This window comes from Drosophila sechellia, chromosome 3L (assembly GCF_004382195.2).
Source record: "Drosophila sechellia strain sech25 chromosome 3L, ASM438219v1, whole genome shotgun sequence".
Taxonomy (NCBI): domain Eukaryota; kingdom Metazoa; phylum Arthropoda; class Insecta; order Diptera; family Drosophilidae; genus Drosophila; species Drosophila sechellia.
In genome coordinates, this window is record NC_045951.1 from 835,777 (window position 1) to 849,640 (window position 13,864).

At 41.8% G+C, this 13,864-nt stretch overlaps 2 non-coding genes across 2 annotated transcripts; both read left to right on the top strand.

Moving 5' to 3' along the window:
- The first annotated feature begins 2,970 nt into the window (after positions 1–2,970).
- On the top strand, positions 2,971–3,068 carry Trnai-uau. Its single transcript has 2 exons — positions 2,971–3,008; positions 3,033–3,068. It is a non-coding gene; the product is annotated as a tRNA-Ile (tRNA).
- Positions 3,069–3,806: 738 nt separating this feature from the next.
- Positions 3,807–3,906, top strand: Trnai-uau. Its single transcript has 2 exons — positions 3,807–3,844; positions 3,871–3,906. It is a non-coding gene; the product is annotated as a tRNA-Ile (tRNA).
- Positions 3,907–13,864: the final 9,958 nt, after the last annotated feature.

A 13,864-nucleotide genomic window follows, 5' to 3' on the forward strand; every position in this document is an offset into this window, starting at 1 on the left:
ATCTACGTTGTCTAAATAACTAAACCCCCACTTGTACCTAGTCAGTTGTAAATGAACGTATAATTGGATTATTAATATTTTTATATTATTATAATAGTATTTTTCAGCTCAATTGCAGCTGAGTCAATAATCAATCGTATGGCCCCACGCCTCCTCCCCCTCTTTGGTCATCCCGAATCTCTGCTTTTCACCCAGCTCCAACTGCAACTCGAACAGCATATGCATCTGGGAGTGCATCTGCATCGACATCTACAACTGCATCTGCGTCTCCCAGCGAAACTGAAAGTGGCGCTACAAGTGCAGCGACAGCTGATAAGCTCCTTCCATAATGCAGCAGCAACTGTCAGACGGTCGCCAGCTGTAATCTTAATGCACTTTTTTGTGTGCCAAGCCACAGTCTTCGATTGCAGATTGCAGAAGGCAGAAGGTCCCACAGCTGCAGGGGTGGGCTATATGCGATATAACTACTCACAGCTGCGGACAGCCTAATAGGTCGTTGGGTAAATAAACAATAAATTATACCTTTCGGTCTCCTGCAATCATGATCATGTGAGAAGCAGAAAAGCTTTGTATCTATGTACTTTTACATACATACTTTTCCTCTCTCTTATTATATTTGAATGTAATCAGCGGATAAGAAATACATATTTATCCCTATTTCTATGACCATATGCCGTAGTGTGTGGATGCTGTCGGAATGACTAACTTAACTTAACTTAAAGCACAGCTTATCACTGTTTTGCCAGCGTTGGTCCGTCTGGCAGTTTAGCTTTATCTTAATTACCGGGGGCAAGGGAACCCAAGATATATATAGTGTTGTTTGCGTACGCACCCACCCAAGATTTTCCCATTTCTTCTTTGTTTCTGCAGCGCTTATCTGCGGGAGAAAGTGGCTTTGGCATTCGGCATGTGCGGCTGTATTTCCATACTGCTGATTACAATATTTTTGTGACTTTTTGGGTTTTTGTTTTGGCTGAAGTTTAAATTCCAATTGCATGATTCAATGGAAGCACCTTAAAAAAATATTTAAATTCTACCGAGAGGCCACTCGCTTTCATTGGTGCCACAATTCGATTCTCGTTGGTGTCCATTGTTCGGATGTGATCGACATTATAGCGCCTGCAATTTGTGCCTACTTTGTTGTCATCGGTAGTATTTTTTTCATTTTGTTCCATTGGCGACAGTCAATGGCAACCCTGGCTTCCTCGAAGCCCCCCCTTTCCCACTAAACTACCGCCTGGGAGCTCAATCGCTGCTCTAGTTTGTTCCTTGGTGGAACTGATATATACATATAGTACTGATTTGATTGCCTCGGGCTCGCTTCTAATTTGATTTCGTTCAATTCTCAGCATCTCAATTGCACAACGGAGCATTAATTTGTTTAGGTATGTGGCACATCGCCTTTTGCATGTGTATATTTAAATTTATTCAGTTGGGTTGGTCGCCCAGTCTCGTCACTTTTGTACTTCTCGGCTTGTGCGACATAATTGTCCGATAATACTATGGGGCCATGTAGTATTATTAACTGCTGGCGAGACGGCCCCTGTCACATGGAAATATTATTTTAATAATTTTTAATTACAACATGACATGACAAGGGATTTACTCGGTTTGTTCCGCCAAGTTTTTCCGCTGTAAACTCGCTGTTTTTCTTTCCTTTTCTCAACTTTTGAATTATGATTATTAATGTCATAAGGTGGTCATTTGTCATGGCTTCAGGTGTTTTGTCGCTAACGGGGATTGCCTTTTGTACTTTATGGTTATTGTTATTGCATGCTTTTTATTTAGTTAGAAGCGACTATGGCCACATCGGCATCAAAAGCCAAAGCAACGGCTTCAGTAATTAGCGGCATTTGCATTTCCTGACTCGGGTCTTCAGCAGTTTCCATAATTTTCATGCTCTAACTAAAGCTTGATTTTATTGGTATTTAACTAAAATTGGAAACGGAAAAACACAATCGATTTTCGAATAATATTCGTTGAGAGCCTTAAAAATAACTTTATGATTTTCATTTTATTCTATAGAGCATTTTAGTCGTGTACTTCTTTACTACTTGTCAATGTTGTTGTTTTTCCTCGTGTCTGGGATTTTGCAATTGCAATGAAATTCAAAAGAAATCGAACTGTCGTAAGTGACTTTCTCGTTGTTGTTGCACCGACTGTTGGCATGGTAATGGAATTGGTAATTCAGGGGGTAGGGTAATGGGAATGGTTAGGGGTCGGTACTAAATACGGAGCTGTATTTTTCACGGGCTTCTTCGTAATCGGCACACCTGTTCTATGTGTTACTAAATAGCGAACGAACGAAAGTGAAAAGCCAATCATTTGCATTATTTAACGGGCTATATCCATTGCTAATTGAAAGTAAAATCGAGACCAAATTCACTTTTCATTGACCTAATACATATTAATAATTCTGAGGGCTTGGCTTTCGCTTTCGTTTCTGTATGAGGTTGCACATTTAATACTAATTAAACGACAAGTATTACGAAAGTTGACTCATTTGGCACATTTTCAGATTTTCGGATACTCAGAATTTCGCGTTGTTCAGATTTGTTCACTTCTTATCACCGAAACAATAAAATTTAAATATTTGCGCTCCGCCAAAAACATTTGCAGAGAGCGAGAGAGCGATATGGACCGCGAGATGAATTGAATTTTTCACAAACTTTGACTTGGAAATTCTATAGTCAATCAACTAAAAATCGTTTTGAATGCGAAACACCCTTATTTTATAAGTGAACCAATAATCCATAATTAAGCAATTTAACTAATTTTGTAACCCAATCGTTTCAGAAATGTGATTTTTAAATCACAAACATATCTTTTTGCTCTTGCCAAATCGGGTCGTTCCTCATCTTCTTGTCGCGGAGAGAGAAAAGTGAGAGAGGACTCTCGATTTAGGGAGAGCAAAAGTTCTATTTTCAGGGTCGAGCGTCTTGTTTCGCATTTGGCGGCGCTCAGTCAACAGCTCCAGTGGCGCAATTGGTTAGCGCACGGTACTTATAATCAGTATTCTGTGTGTATGAGCTATGCCGGGGTTGTGAGTTCGAGCCTCACCTGGAGCAAGTCGCTGGTGACTATGTATTTTTTGATACAGTTTTTTTTTTTTCTTAATAAGACTTTATATTTAGGACTGTTAAATATAACTTTAAAATATTTTATATGGCCCTCAGTGGACTTAAGTCGTTTATTTCTGTAGTTTAGTTTCTTCAGAAAACATTCAATGCAACCCTTTACTGTTTTGACAGTGGAAAAGGTTAATATTTTCTTAGATCACTGTATTGTATTTATAGTCCTTTCGTGTTTTTAAGCTAGGTTTCAACAGAAATATTAATTTATTATTATAATTATATATAAATTATATCGTTATGATTAGAACCTCGTTTTATTTTACTTTCCTGGACAAGAGCCTTGCTCTCTTGCATTCACAAATTGAATGCTTTTTAAATTAAAAGCCATAAGCTTGTAAGGATATTAAGATAGTTATACATGGAACTTAAATTATATTATTGTTAAACTAAGATCAAAATAAATTAATGGCGGCAGCTTTATAAGAACTATTTGAAAGAATGTTTTTTTTCAGTTTGTGGTAAGTGAAGACCATTGCGAAACATAGAACTACGCTTAAGCTTAGGGGAAGATTATTTGTGCTTTGGAGTGCCTTTGTGGGTTGCCTTGGTGTAGAGTGGCTTTACATTTGAAGATAGGTGAAGAAAGTGTAGGATAAAGTTTAAAGGACATCGGAATATTCTATTTTCCGGGATATGGGTGTCTCCTTGAGCTTTTGGCGGCGCCCGGGCATCGCTCCAGTGGCGCAATTGGTTAGCGCACGGTACTTATAATCAGTATTCTGTGTGTATATGAGCTATGCCGGGGTTGTGAGTTCGAGCCTCACCTGGAGCAAGTCAATTTGGTTACTTTTGTTTTTGTAACAACACTTTATGTTTTTCTATGTAAGAATGTGGTTGTGTAAATTGAAAGGTGATTTCTGTCATATGACTTGCGTTTGAAAAAGATGGGAAAGGAAAACGGACGAAGTTTTGAATACTTCCCGATTATTACTATTTATGTAAGTTATGGTATGATAAGCATTTACTATAGGATAACATTGAGCTGTAAAAAACTAAAAACTTATGATTGATAGATACAAACAATAGACAATAAAAAAACAACAAACAATAAATTACGCTTTGTAATCAATTATTATCTGCTTATGTTTAGTTTAAAATTTGTAAGGATGCGAATGGCTTACCTAACACTTCGCCATTGCTTGTAAACATTTCGAATATATGTCAAATACATATTCCACCCAATCGTACTGGCAAAGATACATCCCTATCCACTCTCAAATAAAAATCCTCGACTTCTGAGTCTGAACATACCACCCAAACAAATCGAGTGGGCAGACAGGCAAAGTTTGTTTGAAAATTCAACAAAAGTGCCTTCGACTAAACATGATAATCATTATCTTTCCAAAGCCATATGGATATGGAGATCTTTGCCGCATTGCGGAGCTGTGGAAAGCAGCAATTAATCACTGGAAATCGAAGAATATCCGCTGCGGCGAGTGTTCGCTCGTCTATCCACATAAATAATTTTTACGATCTCTGCGCGGCCCAAGTCAATTGAAATTATGAACAGATCTTGCAGCACAGTCTAAATCTAAACAACAATTCAAAAACGCCAAACAGATGCGGCCACAAGAAGGTGTTGAAAAAAAGATCCCCTCCGAGGATCCCGAATGGGAATGGGAGTGGGGCTGGGTCTAGAGTATGGGAATGTGGGCGTTATGGAGTGCCGAGTGTTTGGAGTAAAGTCAATAAAAAGCAAGCAGCAGAACAAGAGCTATATCGGCTATATCCGAGAGCCAGGACAAAAGCGCAGCCAGCCAATGCCAATAAAATGTTTGCAGTCCGGCGGCTGATTTGTTTATACAGCATCGATGACGACGACGTCGGCAAAGACGATCGATTGCACAGTGGTTCGAAACGTACAAATCATAGGATCAACATGGGAGTTGTATATTTCAAAAATGAACAGATGTCATAAAGGTGTGACTCTTTCATAGTTCACAGCATTAGATTACAATTAAAGTTGTGCAGTTGACAAAACTATAGAGCTCTTAATCCACTGTACTCGGTGTACTTAGCATATTTTCCGAGCAGCTGCAGCCGACCGATTGCCCTCCAAAGATCCAACGGTCCAGCAAACTTTGGTGGTCCCCGCAAATGGAGTGGGAAAATACGGACATCGGTGGCCCTCGGGGACTTGAGGCTTGGTTTTTTATATACACTCTTTCGGAGTGGTAGGCGTGCGGAATTTTAAACAAATATTTACACAGCCGAAACTTTTCGGGCAGATGCAGATGCTTGATGCCCATCCGGAGGCAGCATAATCACGGTGGTGGGATGGGTTGGGATCGGATCTGGATTTCGGGATCCGAGATCCATCCAACTGCGTTCGGTTCGTTATGTGTTTACAGCTGCGATATTTGGGGCAACATTTATGCAAAATAAACATCACGCGAGGAGGGCCTTTCCTTTTCCGAGGGCAGCAATTGATTTGGAACAGACCACCCAGCACATCATTTCACACGTACCGGAACGGATCGGAACGGAATTAATCGCATCCAATCGGATAGCAGCGCAGCCCGCCCGCAACATGATCGCGGCGATTGCAGTGCCCTGGTCCCCATCATCAGCCCCATCCTCGTGGATACTCATCTGCATATCGGTTGGGCGGTCGCCCGTCTGACACTCATGTTGCCGCTTGTTCTGCTTCTTGTTCGCCGTGTTGTTTATTTATGAGGATCAGGCGTGATCAGCTCATACACTTGCAGAAAATCAGCAGAGATTTCAGATAAAATGCGCTTAGGGGTTATAATTTAAGCATTAAGAGTAATATATTTCAGAAAGCAACTCTTTTCCGAAAATGTTACTTTCTTAAGTGCCGTGTGTACAATGGATCTCACTTTTCCTCTCTGTATTTTATCCCTCCCCCTTTCGACCCACCTTCTTGCCCATCCACACTGCTGCGTGGGCCCAAAAAGAAGTGAGAATTAGGCCAATTAGTGGCTCTTCCTGGCTCTGGGATTGGGTGAGGATTGAGGAGTATGTGGTATCTGGCGTATCTGGCCAACGTCATCAGCTTGCGGCGTCTGTGTCGGCGTGTTTGTGTCTTTTAACACTAATTGCAGAGTGCGGTGCGTTGCATATTGCATCTCAAGTGGCCAGAATCGGATGGATCTGCATCTCGGCACCTCTTCTCCATTTTTTAAGGTGTTTGGTTGCGTGAAAGCCCGGGAGATCCACTGGACACTTACACCGATCGCGCTGCCAAAAAGATTTGCTCAAATATTTACTCGACGCGAGCATTTGTCATGGGAATGGAAATTACATTACGGTTGCGATCGAAATATTTCAATTAACTCCATTAATTAAGGTTTATAGCTTGAATTACGCTCGAGTGCTTTTCGCCTTGAATTATTGGCCTGCATTTACATAATTACTTTGATCATTTATTTTCATTTCTTGAGAGTGCGTTAAAAATAAACAAATAAATAACAAAAGTGGAGTTTAAGTGAAATAATTAAAAACAAGTATGCACTGTTTTTGAGAAAGGAACTTGGGTTAAGCAACTGCCATAGTTTCATTCCTACTGGCTTTCTATGGAATACTATCGAGAAATACTTCTTCAGAAATAGCCTGGGAAAATGACATATCGGCGGAAGCTGTTTCCCAGCTGAGAATTTTCCATAATGTGCGAGTAATGAGGTAAGCCGCTCGCAATGTGCGGGTGAAACCAGGTGCACTTTCATCATTTGAACGTGCCCGCCCAGCCTTGTTGCTCACGAGGTGGCAAGAAATATGGCATAAGTCACGCCCAGAATCGCAGATGTGAGGTGAACGTGAACTGAGAGACTGAGACTGAAACAGAAACCCCGGGGATTCGAATCAAATCGAATCGCCAAATGCTGACGCACGCGCTTACGTCAATTTGTTGTCGCAACGCATAACTAGACATGTCAAAGTTGGTTAATTACATGCAACAATTGCCGGGAAAGGTGGCCGCAGAAGTTCAGCAAAGTGCACGCAATCGACAAGTCAGCGAGCCCGGGCAAATCCGCACTCAAAGAGCCAAATTTTCAGAGCCAAAAACGGTAGGAAAACAGCGGCAGCAACAGCAGCAGGCACACGAGCAACATGCAGCAGCGACCACAACAACCACTACAATATGCCATTGTTAATTGCATGACATAATCCCCGAGCTAATACGAAACCGAAAACTCAATCGAAAACGGCGAAAACTACAACAAGCCACAACAATGGTGGCGAGCTCAAAATCAAAGCAGACAAATTGCTCCAACTCCAAAATAAAACTCAGGAAAATCGTAAAGAAACAACATCGAAGTAACCATTAACTTACCGGGGTCTGTGCCTTTTAATTGCTTAACTATTGGCCGGCGGCAATTGTTAATAAACAATTAGAGAATTTGCATTGGCAGCTCTAAGGCGACACAGTCACAGATCCGTAGATACAGATACTATGCAGCCACGTCCACGGATACAGATACAGATTCCGATACCGATCTCGATCAGCTTCGGCGACATAAAGCTAATTTGAGTGACGGACCGACCAATCAACTGCTGACGATCAACGCGGGTGGCCAACTCAGAACGTCAGCTAAAGTATATGTATATAGAAAACACTTTACTGAGGCGGTGGAATAGACGGCATTTCGACAACTTTGCCTTAATTCAGACACACGACGGGCTTCAATTACCATCGCGAATGAAACGGAATATGGGTATAGGTACGGTAAAGTCTGTGGATGAGAAAAGTTTACGAATTTCGTGGTTATCTTGAATATAACGAATTCATATTCATATATCATAAACGTTAATTCTTGCATCATTGAGTACAGTAAGCCACGAGATTTACATCCTCAGTCTTTCAAGCTCAAGCTTATCATCTAGCCGTTCTTGAAGTTCGTAATTAAATCTTGCCCTGCAAAACACTCTGAATCATTCATCATATCAGGGTCGGATTGTCCATATGCTAAGTTTGCTGACAAATGCCGTATAAACAAATAAACGCGCTCGATTTCATTAGCACGCCAAAGCGACGGATGGATGGATGGATTGGACGGACGGACGGACGGAATGGGCAGCTGGCTGGAAATGGGAACGGAGCGGATACCGTCGAGGGATAAAAAAAAATGAGAGGGGTTCGAGGGGGAAACAGCGGGTAAAGTAAAGTCCGAGGCGCATTCCGCATCTGCTGCTCGCGAGCCAATTGGGAGGCATTTTTAGGGGCACACAGATCGCACTCGACTGTTTGCACAGATGTTCATTATTCGAATTTAGCGTTACGTAAATTTGATGAAAACGTTTTGTGTGTGAATATTTCATTGAAGGCGAGTTGTACGTGATGGGGGAGGGGTCTCGGAGGGGCGGATGGCCAGTAGGTGGCGCTTTGATAATGCTAGAGATCGCAGATGTGACGTCGCACCAACACAGATACAAAGCTCAGCCTTTGATTGATGTTTTTCAGTCGCAGCTGCGGTGGTGCAGTCACTAAACAAAATGCCTATGCAATTTTTGCAGATTCTTTATTTAAATTATCCGAAATTAGTGTGACCAACATAACAAGCACTGCATAACACATGCAACGTGTGACCATAATTTTCATTTCTTTTATTCTGATTCATTGTTTTTACTGAGTGTTAATCTTTCGTTTTATTAGCCTGAAACACGCATTTTTCTCAGTGCATAAAACAGAAGTAGGTTGACCTCATCAACTGCACCTCCCTTCTCCGACGTCTATGACGATGATGATGTTGTTGACGTTGATGCGCCACAGCGTCCACTGAATGGCACCTCCCATCTGTAGCCCCGTTTCCACCTCATATAGATGGAGAACTGAGAAAAACGGCTATTAACTGCAGTTTGTCTACCCAGCATTTGGAACTTCTGGTCGCAGTTCGCTTTGATCGTATATCTCTGCCAAATGTTTTCGTTGGCACCGACTTCACTGGGTCATCACCATGGGCGTTCGCTATGCAATTAGTGAGCAAAATTTCCACGACATTTTTGGGTCAGCGAAGCGAATCGATTGATTGTATACTTCAAAATTAATATCGATCAACTACCAGCCCAGCCAAACAAGTTTTTTCATTTATAATTGATGATAAAGTTAAAATATCTTAAATTAAAAAATCCTTGCAAGATATGATAGATAAGCCGTTACTTTCATTTAACTTTTGTAATCTGTTAATCTAGAAATTCCATCTTTACTAAACCTCTGATCCCTTACATGATTGCATCTCATCCAAACCAAACTCAATTTGCCCAAGCCTCCTTCGATTCCTCCCCAAAAATCACCCTCTGACTTTTCCATGTCTCGGAAAATTGGCCATGTTATTAAGTTTTTGACCCAGCACAAAACGAAAGGAAAATCAACAGAAATGTGTACTAGTTATTCACATAATATCGGACTGCAATTTGGCAGACACTCAAGAACGCATTGCAAATGTTTACGCTAATGGCGGCCACGTACAACACGTGTTGGGATCGAGCGGCTTTAACCCTTTCATCCATTACGGTGAACGGTCCCCAAGGATTGAGAAAAAAAGAAGAAAAACTGGGGGTTAAAGGAAACATATCCGCGCAAATGAATGTGTGTGCATAAAAATTTAATAACTTTTTGCGCTGTCGAACGGTAGCACGTACTGTGAGTCACTCAACTCACCCACGAACCAATCATAACATGTGGCTGAGATCGAGTTGAAAGTGCTGCTCGAAGCTGCTGTTTATGCCACATGCCAAAAAGCGCAGCAAGAGCACCGAAAACAATTGTGGACTCTATGCATTCCGGTAAGAGCTAGATTACCTTTCGGATTAACTTTATTTTAACATAAAGGCTACGTTACTTTCCATATTTCAAAAAATACTTTCATAAATGTAATTATGTTTTTATTATATATGATGTATTATTTTACTTTCCACACGTGTCTAACATATCCTAATATTTTTGCGAGTGCATCCTTGGCGCGGCACTTGAGACTTGGCAACTTGGCAACGACCGGCCATCTGTCATAATCGGTTCATCGTTGGCTGCATCCGAATGGTAACCCAATAAGACACACACCCCGCTCCCCTCTGGTCCTGTCCTCCGAGAATGACTGCAACTCAATTAGAAGAGCGAAGAGGTCTTGAATTACGCATACGCCTCGTGTCGCTGTTGTGGCAACACTTTTAGCTCTTTCACTCCTCGCATCTCAGGCATATGCGACATATGGCAATCTTGTTGCCACGACACCCTGGACTAAATGGACAACCCCTAAAAGCTTTATCATCCACATTATCCATCCTCACCTCCCCAACTCGAGGCTCAACCGGAGTTATGAATTATTCAGATGCGCTAAGAACTCGCAGATTTCCCAGCAGACTTTTCTGAGCGACGAAACGTGTTCCGCCTGCAAAGGTGAGGGATTCGGGGATTGAGGGATCTAGATGTATGGAATCGAGGACTGAGGGGTTGGGGGTTGAGGGATGATGCACAACATCATCTCTGATAAAGATAAAGTTGTCAGCTGTCAGCTGCGATGGGTTTATGGTCATCGGGGGCCACCAGCCTTGTTTCCCGGGAGCACGTGCCTTAATTGTTTTGTTTATCTATCTGGAAATTTGCATATTTCACATTAGTCGAGTTGTACTTTTTTTCGTTAAGTAGTTTAGCAAAACAAAAAAATTAAAAGCCAATTTCGCTGGCTTATTGTTGTTGTGCAAGTCTCGGCGGCGGCATTGCAATGTCATTGTCTGTCTGTCATGCAGTCAGTTAGTCATTGAGTCAGTCAATCATTTCTGGAACGCACCTGCCGACAACCCACGCCTCAAGTTTGAGTCTACACTGGGCGAAATGAGGTATTCACTATATATACTCATATCACAGTCAATGCCTTATGCAGTAATAAGAAAATCAGCATTTTCTTCAGAGATTTCAATAGAATGCAAGCAATTAAACTGCGATAATGAAGTTATTTCTTATTGTGCATCCTCGCGATCTTCCCTCTCTTTTCGCCAGCATCTTCAGCTGTCTGTCCCTGTCTCCTACTCTTGATGTAGCTCTGTCTCTTTTTGGAGCTCCCCATCCCGCTCCCACCTTCTACACTTGATTTACCGTCGGCGGCGGCGGCGTTGCATTGCGGAAAAGTGCAGCGCACGTTCGTGTTCATGTTCATGTTGAAGCTTTGAAGGTTGCCGTTGCAAATGCAATAAAAACAAATGCAAAAAATATGCGAAAAGCACAAAAAAACAACAGAAAAGCAACAACTGCGCTTGTTGTTTAAAATTTATGTGCTGATGAGCAGCCAATTTGTCTTGGCAGCTGCGAATGCCAGCGGAAACGCTCTCCAAACCTTGATGAATGCACCGGCGATTCCAGCGTGGGAGCCTCCATATTATTGATCGCCGGCGTGGTTATCTTAAGTTCGAAATTAGCTTATTTGTCAGAGTCAACGAGTTCTTAATGGATTTCGTTTTCATTTTCATTTTCATTTTTCATTCAATCAGCATTCTTTGCGGTGGAAAGATCGGAGGGATTAAACAAATTGGGTTAAAGGTGACCATGGAATTTTCACATCTCCTTGCCAGAAGTTTTCCAAAAATTAGGAGCTCCTTTGAATTGAATTGAAGATTTAAGAATCCAAGAGTTCTGAACTATTCCAAAAATTCATGTTCCCATGTTGTGTATTTATTCGTGGGCTTTTTCTATGGAAAATAGCAAATGTTCATTTCAGAAGACAGTTTCTGAGAACTTATTATTATTATTATTAGTATTTATTTATTAAGTGAAGAATCCGTACATCATAATATTGTATCTTAACATCACAGTGTGGAGAAATATTCTTATGAATTACCAAACACTAAAAATAAAATAAGTGAAGTAGGAGAGAACTTATTTGAATTCAAAACAACGATAATATTATACGCTGAGCCCATATATTCGCTTGGATCCATTTTTTTTAAAAATTCATCTTTGGTTGAAAACTAAACTTGCATTCGATCATATCAATTTCACGACGCGTTTTCCAACGCCCCCAAGTCGCGCGAGCCGTCACTTAATTTGCGACTGTGAACTTTGACCGCTGCGCTCATAAAAACTTCAGAAATTGCCAGTGCTCCGATAAAGCTGGCCAAAATTCCCCTCCCCGAAATTCGGCGACATTTAACGCAACGCGATCGGAGAGCAAATTATTGGGCAAAGAGGAGTGTGGAGGAGCGTGGAGGCGGAGGAGGTGGCTTATAAAATTTAACGAATCTGTCAACCTGCCGACTGGGCCAAGATTTACGAGAACTGCGCGCTCGGCTAGGTGCAGTTAACAAATTGCCAAACCGCGGACTCCGTCTGCGCTTTTTCCCCTCAGTTTGGTCCTCTCAGTTTGGTCTTTCCTCTTGGTCTTTTTCAGTTGGCGGGGGAGGCCGTTGTCGGATCGAATCGGGGCTCAAATTAAATCGATAGCCGTGCTTAAATGTCGGCTAATGCAAAGCAAATAGCAAACAATGAGAGGGGGCAAGTCTGAGTTGGAGCCGCCTGCCAGCAACTGCGATAATTGCTATATGTCTAAGCTACCCACAGGCAACATCGATGGCGAGTGTATAGTGTTTGTATCTGGAAGATTTTCCTACATTATTATAAACTATGATTCCTTCGATATGCTACCAATCAACTAGATCCTGCATCGACTACGATTGTTTTAGCATAGTTCAAGAAGATACTCGGAATAGAACTTACAAAATCCGATGAAGTCATTGCATCAAGGGGTATCAATGGTTCGAACATGTTTCTCGGCCGGCTTTGGCTTGTTTTCGATACGCTTACGCCAGAGTCTACTAAATACACGTGAGTCACCCGCCGGCCGCTCAATCTCGAGCCACCTGTGTGCCAAGCGACGACGTCAGTTTTTGGTTTTGGTTTGAGCTGCAACTTTTTGCTTTTGCATTGCTATTGCTTTTGCTGCGACTTCGATTCCAGCCCAGCTCTGAGCTTGAGATTTCAGTTTTAAGTTTTCAGTTTTAAGTTTTCAGTTTTGAGCTTAGCGCCAGGCAGCTGCACCTGCGCCAATCGAAAGCCAGCTGTTGATGTTGATGTGGCGGCTGCTGCTGTTTCGGCTGCTGTTGCTGTTGCTACTTCAATCCAACTCTCGTGGCGCCGATCTCTTTCCTTTCGAGATCGACTTTTTACTTTTTTCCATCAATTAGCCACTCGGCTTTGCATTTTGTAATTAGCCCATGACTTCGGTTTCGGTTTCGGTTTCGATCTGCTGGAATGCCTCCCCAGACTGCGAGCCGTAACCTTTTCAATTGTTTTTCGTTTATTTTTTTCGACTCTGGCGCAACATTAATTTTTTCAATTTCTTGTCGCTGCGTGTCAGTTCCGTTGGCATTTCAATTGAGTTATTTGCGCGAAAAAACATTTCGTAAATGTTTCCCCCAGTCGAGAAAAAACACAAAGCCAAAGCCAAAGCCAAAGCCCCTGCTACAGTTTCAATTTCAATTTGCGCTTGCATTTTATGGCCGGCTTTGTTGTAGCCTGGAAATTAGCGTCTAATTTGGCTTTTATCTTTATGCAGTCGTAGGTAATTATTTATATATATATATAAATATACAGCTGTAGCTGGACCAAAGCGGCCGGAATGGCTTTTTAAATGCCGTCCGAGTATTTTTAATTGAAAGAAATTTGTTACGCGACTTATCGCAGCCGTTAGCAGTTTGGTCACTCCATTGAGATATTCAAATTGAATTGTTTAGCCAACTGGATTTGCTGACCGGGCAGGAACGAAAGATTGGACATCCGGTTG